This window comes from Aristolochia californica, unplaced genomic scaffold, assembly GCF_029961685.1.
Source record: "Aristolochia californica isolate CCGP_79_NKW_82.1479 unplaced genomic scaffold, dmAriCali1.0.hap1 SCAF_2, whole genome shotgun sequence".
In the NCBI taxonomy this organism is placed as follows: domain Eukaryota; kingdom Viridiplantae; phylum Streptophyta; class Magnoliopsida; order Piperales; family Aristolochiaceae; genus Aristolochia; species Aristolochia californica.
In genome coordinates this window covers 1,007,962-1,023,302 of record NW_027181881.1, presented here as the reverse complement: position 1 = coordinate 1,023,302, position 15,341 = coordinate 1,007,962, and positions in this window count along the sequence as shown.

Below are 15,341 nucleotides of genomic sequence, written 5' to 3'. Positions count from 1 at the left end.
TAGGTTGAAAATAATTGATTGAAAATAATATTCAAATTTGATTCATTTAACCCAAAGCAAACTTCACAAAGTAAAACATTGAATTCCAAAGTCATAATTTAATTAATCGAAAAGTTTTGTTTTAGAAGTGGTCAGTGTATTTGAAGTTAATTAATTGAAAAGTTTTGTTTTATTGAAATTATAGAAAATAACCCAATTTGTGAATCTAATTTAAGTCATCTTGTTTAGCTAACCCACACTAAACTCAAACCGATTTATCCATTAACCGGTTAGAGTTTTAAAATTTAATAATTTATTCTAAATTTAACCTATTACCATTTGTAGTTGTACTAGCTAGTAACATTTCATGTGCCACTAGTGACATATCATTAATGGCAAGTTGTACATGCCAAATTTGTAAAAGTTATGCATCATTATCTATCCAACAAAGTATGTCACGACAACTTATGAACCACATGTAACAATTTTATATGAATCTGGAGAGAGAGAGAGAGAGAGATTAAACAAAACACCAAAGAAAAATCATGGTTAACAAGGCATTGCCAAAAGCTATGGGTGATAAAAGCATCTATATTTAATGTTTTATATCCAATCCATTAAAAAAGAGGAGGTCCCTCCTAACCACTCAACTAACTGTCTTGGATTCTTCTTGTCCTCTCACATTTTGGAATCCTATGTCCTTTTGGTGCCTAAAAACATATAAGAAAACAAAGCAAAGTCCAAAGTCTTCTTCCATGAGAGATGCCCCTCTCCTGCAAATACCAAGGAGAGAGAAAAGAATGTTTGTCTACACTCGACTCCACTCACCTTTCAAGAGAATCAGGTCTCCACCCAACTCAAGTGAGTTTATTTGCATTATTTTCATTTGAACCCTAAATTTTAAACCCTAAACACATTATTCTTGTCTTAACTAATCAATTATTTTCTTGATGACGGAGGAAGTGATGAAAAGTGAAAGAGGATCAAAAATACCTAAACCCTGAAATTAAAAGGGGACAATTGATCAACGTTTTCGCTTGATCGAACGGTCTCTATCCCAATTTTGTATCGAGTATTTATTGGAATTACATACAAGATACATTTGTTAGGAATACTTTATAAATTAAGTTTTTTTTTTTTTCAGTGGTAAGTTTGTATTCTTGTTTTGTAATAATGTGAGAACAAGTATACAAGTATACTAGTAATTGACTTGGCAACCAAGTTGGGTCCAGTTTCCCATGTTTGGAACCCAAATTTGGGTTGAGTTTGGGGAGAAGTAATCAAATTGGGGCAAGTTTGATCCTACTCTTTCACCCACCCACACTTAAACCCTGGTCCACCTGGCTAAATAGTGGGTTATTTGGCAATTTACAACATAGTTGAGATGTGCCACCCAACCTTGAATTATTTATTTCAAGTATCTCATATAATACTAAAGATCTTTTTCACTTAGGTAATGTATCAAAATCAAAATGTATCAAATTAAATTTAATATAAGGTGTTGAGTAATAAATTCAAATAAGCTAATGGATAACTAGTAGCTTATCAGTTAAACCTAATCCCATACACATCTCCAATCAATCACAAACACAAGAATATAATACCAATATAGATGTATTTTAAAATATAATAATATGATTCCCTACATACGTCGGAATCTAAGACGTCTTTCTTTCAAATTCAATTAAGCTTTGTAAAAAAAGTTTGTTAAATTTGGTATAAACTAGAATAAGTGAATCAAATTCAACTGTCGGAGAAAGATCGAAAAGAAATAAAAGCAAGTTAAAGTAGGATCATATTGATAAAATTTATCTAAATAAAAGATAATTCATAACATAAATTATATCCAACAATGGTTTCAAATTGGTCAAAAATATTTTTCGAAGGAAGTGACACAAAATCTAATTGATCAACTATTTATATGTTCGAAATCATCATCAATGTATAGCAGTTGATAAGGTGGACGGACATTTTAATAAATCATTATTGTTGTTGAGGATAGGGTATCCTATTCCAAGGATAGCCTTAATAAATTAACATAGTTCCATGACCCTAAAGCAATTGATTAGAATTGGTAGATGGTCCTTGTTGGAGCAATAAAGATAGGCCAAGAGTGAGAGGAGTGTGGAATCAATCGATTATGATAAGAATAAGTGACATGGAAGCTATATGTATTATTATTACAATAATGATTTTCAACTATGATAGCTGTCCTAATTATTAACACACTTCACCTTGGCTAGTTACAAATCTTCACAAATGATACTTCTTGTAAATGAGAAAAATTCCGGATTTAATATTGATTATCTATATTAATACCATGTTTTTTTAATCACATAAGCATCCTAGTTGTCACACTAACTGTGAAACCTAAAAGTATATAAATCTTTGTTCTAAAATCTTATATATATAAAAAAAATATAATAAAATAATTTCAATACGATAATTCAAATTATATATTTATTTGATATAGTACTGAAGGTCGTTGATTGTGTATTTGGATCAGTGGCCAAACGAGTGGGTTTCTAATAGGGTATCGAGTCCAAGTTTCACCAACGAAAAGTGGTGTAATACATGGGTTATGCACATCACTTCCTAGGTGATAAGAGGCCCCTGATGGTTTTGTTGCGGAATTCTATAGATAAAGCTAGGCATTTATAATCCAAATGTTTTATGATTTCTATGATAATAAGATAACAAGTAAGGCTATAGGAGTCACATTCAATATTTTAATTTCTAAGAAAGATGGGGCAACCACCCCTAGAGAATTTAGTCCATTGGTTTACTATCTAGTCCTAACAAAATTATTGCATGGCTTTTGCCCTATTGTCTCAAAAAGAATTTTTTTGGGAACTACCATCTACACACATCAAAGTGCTTTTATAAAGGGACATTGTTGGAAGATGGGCCCAAGTTCACACGACTAAGGAAGGGCCACACATCCAAGTGTGTTAGAAGATGGGCTCAAGCCCACAAGACCAAGGAAGACTCACACATCCAAGAGATGTGGAAGATGGGCTCAAGGCCCATCGATCAGGGAGAAGGCCCATATACCCATATAGTGATGGTAAGATGGTAAATAAATAGTCATCTCATAGAGATTGACATTGATGTAATTAGTTTAAATTCTAGGGGCATATTATAATATCGTAGTTTTATCAATTTATAAATTAAGGTTCAAGGGGAGGATTAGGATGTAAGTCCATAACCTCTTTTTCCTCTTGTTTTCTCCCAATGAGTCCTTCTTTCTTTTTCTCCATGAGCTAAATCCATGGAGTCCGAAAATATCAACATGGTATCAAAGCGTTGACTTCAGGACTCACAACTATGGTTTTCAAGATTCAAAAAAGCCATTATTTTTCTTTTCTCATATTGATGCTTTCTTTTTTTCATAGTTTTGTACTTCGTTTTTTAATTTTGTTGCTCATTTTCTCCCACTGCCTAGCATTACACAGTGTTGTTTATTTGGCGGTGGAAGAGAGAGAAAAGTCTCCTTCGTTTGAGTCCTAAATAGTTTTATTCAAGCCCTACATTTTTCATAGAAACGCTTAAGGATCTTAGTCTTTTCTCCCCGATTTCAAACATCTCTCAATCGATTCGTGGATGATAGATTGAGGTACCCATCTTTCCTTAGTTCAAAAGGTTGTTGTTCTTATCGCCCTTATAGCTTGGTCTTCTCACATCCAAGATCAGCGACTGAAAAGTAATGGAGCCTGCACAGAATCTCATGTTCTTGCTTGAACCTGCTTCCTTGGCTCTCATGGTCATGGCCATCTTGGTGACCAATTTTTTGGCCATCATGTCACTTAACTATGCAAAAGAAAAGGAAAGAAGTCTGGAATTATCGTTAGCAACACTCACTATCGACTGCTCTCGTGCCCTATTGATCTCTATTATTAGTTCTTGCTCTTTTTTTTATCATATTCTATCTGTTCACATCCTTCTCTCTACTAGTTACAACAATCATTACTGTTTCAGCTGCATTTTCTATTTCTGCCTCTCCCCGTACATCACCTACATTAAGTCCCAATTTGGATTGGTTGATCCTATTGTGCCGCATTGTTGTTCTAAATCTTTCACCCAGATTTGTGGAATGCTGGTTTTATTTAGTGTGACAACGGTTTTGGCGTGGCTTGTGTCGGGTCATTGGATATTGAATAACTTATTAGGCTGGAAGTGTCTGATTGCGGACAAAAATATTGGAACGATGTTTCATTGTTGTGAACTTAAAGTTTTGATACGGAACGAATCTCGTCTTCCTCAACTGGGTTGGTTGCGAATGTTGCGGTTTGACTAGATGTTGACAAAGATTAACAAACAGAGGTGTATGACTACCAACTCCACTGGTTAAGGATCAATGGAGATGAAATGCTGAGAAGGGTGGGACGCAAACGAATTCATCAATGACCAGAGAGGGGTCGAACTTCGACGGCATTACAAAAAAGGCTTTGAGCATACAACTCCGTTGTTGTTGTATCTAGGTGATTGCAAGTAATCCGGCAATTTTTTTTACTTCTCCATGATCTTTGTTTTTCGAAAAATCTATCTCAAAGCCAGCTTGGTTGCTACTTCGGGAGGACGACGACTTTCTGATTTCAAAATTGCCTTCACTAGCTTCCTCGGATTGATCTTCGTTGTTGTTGTTGCATTGATGTTTAAAGATCTCGTCATTCCTTTCTCGTCTTTCTAATTAAACAACATAGTATTTCCAGTCTAGTTCGTCATATTTCCAACGTAGTGAGATCTTTTCTCCACTATTGTTGCCAATTGCTTGCCGAGGTTCTGTTTATGCTGAGAATTCGTTCTGTCAAGGTTATGTTTCCGCTCTCCTTGGTTTTTTTCTGTTGTCCCACTCTATTCGACCGCGGGAAAGACGATGGTATTTTTCTCAATTAAAAGACCTTCATAAGTTAGGAAGCAATTGATTTTAATTAGTGCAGGTTTTGCCTGAGTCTTAGACCGGCCTCTGCAGAGTGGACTTGGACTTGAGTGTTTTGGTTCCACTCGGATTAACTTGAGCTCTCTCTAGGGTTAATTGTTTTTATTTTGCAAAGTTAGCCCGGGCCAACTCGGTCCGAGTCAACTTGACTCAGCCCACTTGTTTTATACCTCGGTTATATAGGTTCAGGTCCCGAGTTCTATACATATTTCTTCCGCTGACTAGACTATGTTGGTCTACTATTTGACTCGACTCAACTCGGTTCCTTGTCTCCGGCTAGATTATTATTTTGAGGTATTGGCAGCTTATTACTTGGTTCCAGCATATTATTTAGTGCAGCTTCCTTAATTAGTGATGGATTCGTAATGGATTATCTTATGGGTCATTTTTAAGGATTATTTGATTTGTGTTATATGGGCCCAGGCCCATTTTAGTAGTTGCTATTATGTCTCTTTGGCCGAGACATTATCATTGAAGAAAGACTTCTCGGTTGCATATTATTGTCACCATTGGTTATTTTGATGAAGAAGAAAACACATTGTGGCCCCCGAATATTATCTTTCGGGTAATTACCCATTATCCCCCGTAATTGGCATTTATTACTCATACCATTTGAAAGTTGATGTCCAATGGAGGGAAACGGTGATGAAGGGGTTTTAATACACTTTTGAGCAATGCCTATAGATCCACTACCTATAAAACATAGGAGTGTGCCCAACATCCAGCATGAGTTATTTGACTAGAGTATGATGTTTTACGGTTAGGAGTAATTTCACTCTCACTTACATTATGCCAGTTAAGCCTCTTGGAAGAGACCACCAGCTTGAGGGGGAGTGTTGGAAGACATGGTGGACTACCAATGTATATAGGAAGATCCTATACACCATTTGCAGAAAGTTGGATATTCATGATGGTCTCTCACCCCCAGCTTGAGGGGGAGTATTGGAAGATGGGCCCAAGCCCGCATAACCAAGGAAGACCCACACATCCAAGTGTGTTAGAAGATGTGCTCAAGCTCATAAGATCAAGGAAGGCCTACACATCCAAGAGATGTGGAAAATGAGTTCAAGGCCCACATATCAAGGAGAAGGCCCATATAGTGATGGCAGGATGGTAAATAAAGAGTCGTCTCATAGAAATGACATTGATGTAATTAGTTTAAGTTCTAGGAACATGATTGTAATATTGTAGTTTTATCAATCTATAAATTGGGCTTCAGGGGGAGGGTTAGGACATAAGTCCATAAATTCTTTTTCCTCCTATTTTCTCCCAATGAGTCCCTCTTTCTTTTTCTCCATGAGCAAAATCCATGGAGCCCTGACAATCAACAAACGTGAAGTTCATAATTTTATAAGTCTAGAGTGTGAAAGCTCATTTTTAAATTGGATTTAGAGAAAGCATTTGATAAAGGTATTTGGGTTTTCTTAGATGAAGTAATGCTAAAATAGGATTTGGTACTAGATGGTATCATTGGATTCATAGCAGACTTTCTTCATCTTATTTTTCCGTTCTTATTAATAGGGTAGCCAAAGGATGCTTCAAAAGTTCAAGAGGAATTAGACTAAGAGACCCATTGTCGTTGCTTTTATTTATTACGGTCTGAAATCTCCCCATTGTATATTTATAATGGCACATATGAAAGGCTAGTTATTTGGATCAAATAGTGAATCTCCTTAACTCGCTCATTCTACAAAAAAGAACTTGTTTTGAATTTTCTCGTTACTTGTTGTTAATCTTTTCTTCGAACCGCCTTAGAACCTTGTTCTCATGGCATCACCAAACAATATCTCAGCACAAATATCCAATTTGAGGATCTTAGAAGAAAATCACATAAATATTTTTATTTGATTTCTGAAATGATGTCGCATGTTGAGTTTATTTTTCTGTTTGATTGTATGTTACAAGTTTTTATTTTACAGATTTGGATCAATGGTGGAAATTCAGTTCAGTTAGAAATTAATTTAAGCATAACATGAACATCACATGAGCATAATACGATGATAATTTTAGCTTAACAACCATTATAAAGATATTTACAATCAAAGCCAAAATAATTATCACAATAATGTAAATGAAAGTATGAGATTTCTTTTTTAATGCAAAATACACATTTTTATAACTAAAGTGTTTAGTTGAGCATCACCTAAAGTTCTTAGTCAGGTGGAAAGGTTAGAGAGTATGTTTGTTTACAATTAATAGAAAGTTCATACTATAATTAATACACTTATGTGTTTTCTTCAACCTATTGATCTAAATGGTTTGACTGGAATATGATTGTCTGTTCAAGAGTTTGTTTGTATGTTTGAAGTTCGTATAATATTTAGTTTTTGTTGGTCGACATAGAACTAACATATATTTGAAAAATTTTGGTCTTGTAATGTTTTTAACATTGTTGATGTTATGATTTAAGATAGTTGTTGATGTGTTTTGATTATATATTTGTCTTCCTCTTCCTTATATTATATTCTTTGTTGATTGTATGCACTGTGTTATATTATTATATTGTTATATTGTGATTGAATCACCCACAATGAACACACCCTCTTTATTACTCAACATCTCCCTTGACTTTTGTGTTCTCTACCTTTCCTTGGGAATGATAGCCTCCACAAGAAGAGCTAGATGTATGATTTCTCACTGTAGCCAAGGTAGAGCCATTTTGTTGGAATATATATGGAGCACCCGACATGTTCACTCCTCATTTACCTTGACACTGGCTCCTCAAAATTCAATGCATTTATTCTTGCCAAAGGTTGAGACTTCACAATCTCATACTTAGGCTCCAAACCATGTAGTAATAGAGTGACCCAAACTTTTTGTTTTTGTTTCTCTATCTTTTGACCCTTCTAGACACTGTCCAACACAAATATAGATGGAAGTTGCTCGAGCCCATAGGAAAGTTAGTACCGTCAAGTATGATGGTGGTAATCTTACTAGAGTGCTTAGTCTTTATCTTGTGATTTGTCACTAATAGGTTTAATGACAACTCTTTGATATGCCACCAAGACGAGGTATGAGATGCAATAGGCTTGTAACATTGAACTCAACTTTAAGGTTAAAGACTCACAAGCTAAGTAGGAACAACCTAAGCTCTACACATTAAATATAAGGATTCAAGTAGACTAGCTATCACATGAACACAAGATCTTTACATGTAACAAAGGTCAAACAAGGATGTTTGGATAGGCATAACAAGAACACAAAACACGAAGCTTTTGCAATAGACAAACATTTTTGAAGTTCTTGCAACAGACTATCTTGTAGCAAACAAACAACTCATGTAAACTAAATATATGCAACACATGGCTGAATTAAACCCGCTAGGTAGTTGTCAAGTTGTGACTCTCTTTGACCTCTTAAATTAATTAAGGCAGGAGAATTCTAAGGAATTAGAATGGAGACATTTGGTAAAGAACAGATGGGTCTAGTATTTCTTGAATCTCAAATTTTTCAATATGAGAATTTACTATCAACATGCTTTTAAGAAAAGCTAGGTTTTGAGATTCGAAAATGATACTGTTGATTCTATCTTAAAATTTGAAATCCTTTGAGTGAAGAGGATAGCCGATAAAGAAGTATTTTATAGTTCTTGCTTCAACTTTGGTTTTATCATCTCTCAAATAAAGTGCCTTGGTTGGACAACCCCAAGTCACCAAGTTTCCCAAATTAAGAGGATGACCTACCCACAACTAAAAAGGTATTTTCTAAATATTAAGAACCTATCTAGATTTTTCAAAGCTTCACTCTACAAATCCAAAGGTCTATATCGCTCTTCATGGACCTCACCATTTCAAGTAAAGTCTGATTTGTCTTCTTAGTAACACCATTTTTGTTGACTTCTAAGAATCAATAGATGATGTCAAACACAATATGAATTAAATAAATCACAATAATTCTCGCCTCTCCATTCACACGTAAATCCTTTGATTAATTTTCTTGTACCCTTTTCAACTTCTGCACTAAATTCATTAAAGGAATCTAACACATCACATTTTTGTTCAACAACTAAATATAACCATATCAGGAGAAGAAATCTATGATTTATGGCTATGATGGGATGAGTTGGGCGACAAATATGGAGTTCAAGTCTCGTGTGCATTACGTTCTTAAACCCTTTCCAAAATCTTATGTCCATACTTATAGATCACTTTGTTTTCCATACTTATGTCCTTATAACAAAATTGAGTTTTCTCCTAGATCTTTACCCTGTGTTTTTGTCGCTTAGTACCTCAAGGACACCATCACTCCTAGGAGTTGACTATGACCAAACTTTTTGGTCATGTGGTTGGGACATTGGCCGCTATATCAATTTGATGTTAACGATGCTTTCTTACACGATTCTTTAAAAAAAAAAAAAGGGTTTATATGCATCAACCTCCAGGGTTCGAACATCATGCATATCCAAATCATGTTAGTTACCTTAAAAATCCCTCTATGGTCTTAAACAAACTCCTCGTGCATGTTATACTCGATATAGTGGTTTTTGGATTTATTATGGTTTTACACCTACCAAAGTAAACTCTTTTTTGTTTTGTTACAACTCTTCTTCCAATAGTCTCTATTTGTTAGTTTATGTAGATGATATAATACTTATTGGTAAGAATCCCTTTCATACTATAATTTTTGAAACAGCCTCTCATGACACCTTTTCCGTTTCCCAGTTCGCATCAAAAGATGACCCAGCAGATATCTTGCAGGAGCTTGTCACAATCCGAATGAAAAAAAAAACTACTGTTTGCTCTAAAATTAGCCACTTTAGCTCCATGGCAAAACCTCAAGTGAACGGGGAATGAAACATCTGAGTTTAGCTTCATCTGATCGCTGTGATTAGAGAAGAATGACTAGCAAATTGAATGATCGAACGAGATCCACCCAGAAACAGTGGCCGGAATCGACAGGCTTGAGGTACTCCAGCAGCCCAGCATTTATTTCAGTCTGTGAGTTCAGTATGGTTCTAAGTATTGCAGGCTGCAGCATCTAATGGCCCAAGCAGCAGATAAAGCAAGTTAATGGAGGTGAACCGTGTGTGACCATCGGCGGCCTGCCTCATCTCTGCTTGAGTCTGTGAAGAAAGCGCTCCTAAAGCATCGTACCAGACGGCGTTCATGCATTAATGAAGCTGAGTCTGCTGTACCACTACCCAGTACACAGTGAAGACGCGCGTATGATATTCTGCTACCGGTCTGTTTGTTTGAGGTAAACCGCGTTTGAAGCCTTGTCATTTACTGCCATTGGTGTACAATCACAGACTCTGCAATGTCCATGGACAAAGCTTCAGGAAAGTGGCTTCTGTTTTCTCCGTGTTTGCACTTAGTTCTCTATTTTCATTTAGGGTTTTCCCAATTTTGATCGAGTCTGTACTTTTGACTCGTATAGGCAATTCATTCTTAAACGGTTCATAGTCCATACTTGTCTTGGGCAACATTAATGAATTCTTATTTAATTGAGATTGGTTTCACCAATGAGACTTCTTCTTCTTCTTTTTTTCCTATATATAGTCTTCTGTTGGAACAAACATGCCTAAAGGTCTATTTGGTTAACTTTCACTAACTTTAGAGCAAAAAACACACAAATATCAGGTGTAAACTATTTATAGAAATACACAGAAATAGTAGATGATTACAACTCTACAATTTGAGTCTGTTTCTAATTCAATCACTAGTTATTTTTATCTCTATCATTATCTTTATCATCTATCACTATATTTATCTTTATCTCTGTCGACTAGAACCGACTTAATCTTATCCCAAATACATTATGCAAGTCATGCTTAAGTTCATAATCTACACGAATGCTACATAATTTACACCTATGGGCATATCTAAGTGTGATTTTTATTTTCTTGAAGATGTTTTTATTTTTTGTATACGTTAAAGTTAGAGTTAACTGACTACATTTAATGGTAAAGATATAAGGATAATTTGAATCATATTATATAACCATTAATTTAAAACCTAATGATATGTGAGCAATCAATCAATTTTTGCTTTTCATAAAGAAAAAATAACTTTCAACTCTTGAATTCAACATGACACCTGAGCCAGCAATCCGTCCCATTGATATTGGCTTGACAGAGGAAAAGATAAACTGCAACTAGGTTCTGGTTTATTTCAAAGCTGGCTCAAAGAAAGAGAGAGGGAGACTGAGACGGTAACCAATAGAAGGTGACAACGTCAAGCAAATTAGGGTTTTCAGAGCATCCACCGACACGAACTCTCCAAGTCGATGCTCAAAGCAGCTAAAGTCATGAGTCAGATCTTCCCAAAGTGGGCCTATATCTTGACCTTCACCAGAGCTTTCTAGGAGAATCTTTCCCTCAACACCCTCCAGATTTATCTTCACCAGCAGAAAAAAAAAAAAAAAAAGTTGCCAGATACTCTCGTCCTTATCACAAGATTAGTGTATTCCATCTGAACACCTTTCGTCCTCTACTTCCTGATAACTTGTCACCAAACCTTAGACCCCTTTACACAGCAGCCAAAGGCTGCATTACCCTTTGTTCAATCAAACACCCGACGAATTATCTCAGAGAATTAATCAAATGGGTAGCTCCACGTGAGACTTCTGGCAGGAAAAAAAAAATCCCAGAAGAAAGAAAAAGAAAAAGGAAAACACATTGCTGCTGCTGAGCGTTTTGGCCGAAAAGCTTTACAGAGTTCCAAGAACCATTTATAGGATTTTGATTGATTTCACAAGCTTTAAATGCAGTGGCATCTAGCGCTGGCAATCGGAATAGTGCCCAGAAAGTGGGGTCGCTCATGTGACTTTGCCCTTGTATACACAAAAGCCAGGAAAGTCTTATGTAGGGAATGTAATCCAAAAGGAGATAACAAACACAAGACATGGCGAGGAGAAAGAGTGCCTTTTTGGGACCACGAAATGATGCCAGGAAAAACACCTTGGCTTCACCTCCAAATGATCAAGTAATGCTTGATTTAAGGATGTCTTGTCACTCTAGAGTTGATGCCGATTGCTTATAGATATAATTAAAACTTATTTCTCCATACACACAAGGATGAAGCATCCTTATTCGTCATATATTGTTAATGAATCCAAGTTCATCAAGACTAAACATCAGTTAGGAGGCCACTTCTAATCGATGAATTCGTGTGATACCATTCTTACTATTCCTTGTGTGTAATTAAGTTCTTTTTGTGGTTCTTAAACGTAGACAGCAAATGTTAAAGTTGGGTTCAAATTCAACCCAAAATGACTAGCCAAAAACTGAGAATTCTCTGCTGAAGGGCTGTAATGAATAGTGAAGATGTCCAATTTGTGGAAGACAAGACGGTAACATGGCAGAGAAATGGAGAGCAGAGGAAAGGGAAATCGAGTCATGCAAGTGGAAAGATGGTGGAAGAAGGTACGCCAGTCGGTTGAAAGCCATTAAGGATGATGTGCTGTGTCGAATTAACAAGTGTAAGAAGTGGACCCTTGCCTGTTTATTTTTTCTGGACCTGTCACATACTGTGCTCAGATGGAGAAGAAGATTGTTCACGTTCAAGCGTCTAACACTCACCTACTCGTGTTGAAATCAATCAATGCGCGGCATGATAAAAGCTTGAGCTGATCAATTACTCAACAGATAGAGCAATAGATCTAGGTACCCACTGGCAGTAAAGCTCCTTCAAGAACGTTAATGGCGTCAGGAAGGACACCTCCCACCAATTTAAACACAGACATGATTAGGAATTAGTTCAGTACGATGTACCATTCATGTCTATATTTGCTTGCTTCCTGGGTTAATGACCCACGTTTTCTGATGGGTAGAGAGCCCTTTTCATCTGGTTTTAAGGGTCTGATGATCCGATGAAAACTCAATTCTGAATACCAAATTCATCAATATGAAGCATGAGGAAAAGTTCTGTAGGGCAGAAAGAAGTCCTCAACGAACAGGTTTCTTAATTCCATCAAATAATAAGAAGGGCAGAGTGTCCTTGTCAGTTGGGTTAAGGGCATCATTGGCTGCAAAGCTGATTCCAAATCCATCAACTCTCTCATTAATTATTTTTCTTTTTGCCTTATTTTGGGGCAAGTACAAATAACCCCTAAATGAAAAGTTATCCATCATACCCCAAATGGCATGTTAGTTACTGGTTAGTGTCCTTGTCTTCAAGAAACCCATCAGGTAGTAGTCTTGCCTACCTCAGTGGTTGAGGTGTACAGATCAGAGCAGATTAAGAATACTCCCCACTTACCCTCTCATAAATGAAGACTTTAAATTAGCATTTTTCCTCACAATCACTGCCTTGTTTTGTTTCCTCAACTCCACTTTAGATCACTGTGTACAAGTAACTGTGGCTAGCTAGCTTCCTGAGGTCAGGTGAGGTGAAGATAAAGAGAACCATAATAATGTAGGGCAATGGCGCAAAGAGACAAATGAGAATGAATGAGAAAAAGGTAGATCTCCCCCACGTGGAAGCCTCATCAAACAATTAACAGAAAAGGAAGGGCAAACATATTACAAACCCCAAAACTGCCTCCTCCATTGATAGTGCATTCATGTGAAAGGAGTCCTTCACCTTTCCCCTCAAAGGGCTTTGCAGTGGTCCTGAGTTCTTCATACCATTCCGACAGAATGATCGTCCAGAAGACCATCAGACCTTAAAGATACGGGACCTATCCATATTGAAATCAGGGTTTATAGAAAGCCATCGTCTTCATGTCTTTGAAATTTATGCCGATTTGAGCTTTGTTTCAAAACTCTCCAGCTTACACTTGCATGGCTTTCGGCCCTCAAGTTGAGCGGAAATATCTGCCATGGGGAATCGGGGGAACCCGGTTAACCAGACGAGACCTGTGCTGTATAGGGACTTAACAACTGTGAGCCCGTCTCGTCCACTCATCGGCCTAACTGATCTGCAAACCATGAACTCTTCGCCGAAGTACACGTTTGCCCCACGACAGGAGTTTGCTAGCAATATCGCCATCAGGCCACCTATAGTGGAGGAGCAGAAAGTGACGGTGTGACCTCTACATCCCTCTTCTTTTTTTTACTTTCGGAGAGAGAGAGAGAGAGAGAGAGGGCGGAGGGGGGGCAATGCGGCAGCTGGGCGATGCATGATGCCATGTTGAGGCCACGGAAAGACAGAGAGAGAAAGGGAAAGAGAGAATAAGGGTTTTTAGGAGAGAGCGACAGGAGGGGAGGCCAGAACTGAGAATAAGGTCCACAAATGGTCCCCTCCGGCGGCAGAAGTGAAACATGATGGTACGGCAAGGTAAAGACCAAATGAAGAAGGCAGGTAGAGGTGACTGCATATGTGGTTGCAGAAGCCAAGGTGAGGGAAGGCTCCTTGGCTTCTGCGTTGCACTGGGGGCCCAGAAGAAGAGAAACCAAAGTACTTTTGATTAAGATAAACGGTCGTCAATGTCACACAGAGGATCTGAAGGGTAGATGAAGAGGGAAAACGACGGGTCTGCGGCTGAAAGAGGAAGGAATTATTGCTAAACGGGTCAAGCATGCACGAATAAAGTTGCAGAGTGTGTGCACAGAAAGGAATGGCATTTTCAGGTTACAGATTTTCAGAACGCAGACCTATCTTTGAAATCATTAAATTACTATAACAGCCAATGCTCATGCAAATCAACAGATACCCAATTTCCAAAACCCTGTAAAACTTGCCAAAAGTCGGAAAGAGATGACGAGACGAACAGTCGACCTCAAACACTCGCATCCGTCTGGGCTCGATTCACCTGCGACGACCTGTTTCATTAAGAAAAAAAGGTTTTTAACTGAGCTAGTAAAAAGGGAAAACTACTCCTTGAAAACAGAGAAGGAGAGAGGAGAGAGAGAAGGAAGACATGGTAATAAGATTAATCGAGAATGCATGTCCTCGTCTTCTGTGGCCATGACAAATACGTTCTTTTCAGGTTTCATCTTCACTTGTCGAAAAATATTACACTAAATCATGTATCTATTTTCATTATACCTTTGTATTGGAACTATAGGAGCAGTAGTAGGCTGGCTTATGACCCGTGCTTACAGGTCTCTGAGATCCCTGTAATGGAAGCTCATATATAGACAACTACCGATATACCATGTTAAAGTTAGGTCTACCTCACTTACAGTAAAACACGAGTTTGGTTACTTCCATGAAATCACCAAACAGTTGAGGACCACTTACGACCCTGCCACACAGATTATAAAGAAGCCAACAGCTATAAAGGAGCAGCAACAACTAACAGTACCTGAGGGAGAAAGAGAGAGAAATGGGAAGGGCATCGGAGGAGGGGGAAAATGGTAGTGACAGAGTGACGGGATGAGTCAGAGAGCGAGACCCACCAACGGATTTCGTCTTCTTTCTCTCTCTACGATGCGGTTGACTGATGGGTACACAATCCACTTCACGACTCCTCTCCTTCTCACTTAAGTTACTCTCGTCTTATCGTGCGCACCTTTCGAGGTATTTGAACCAGACACAGA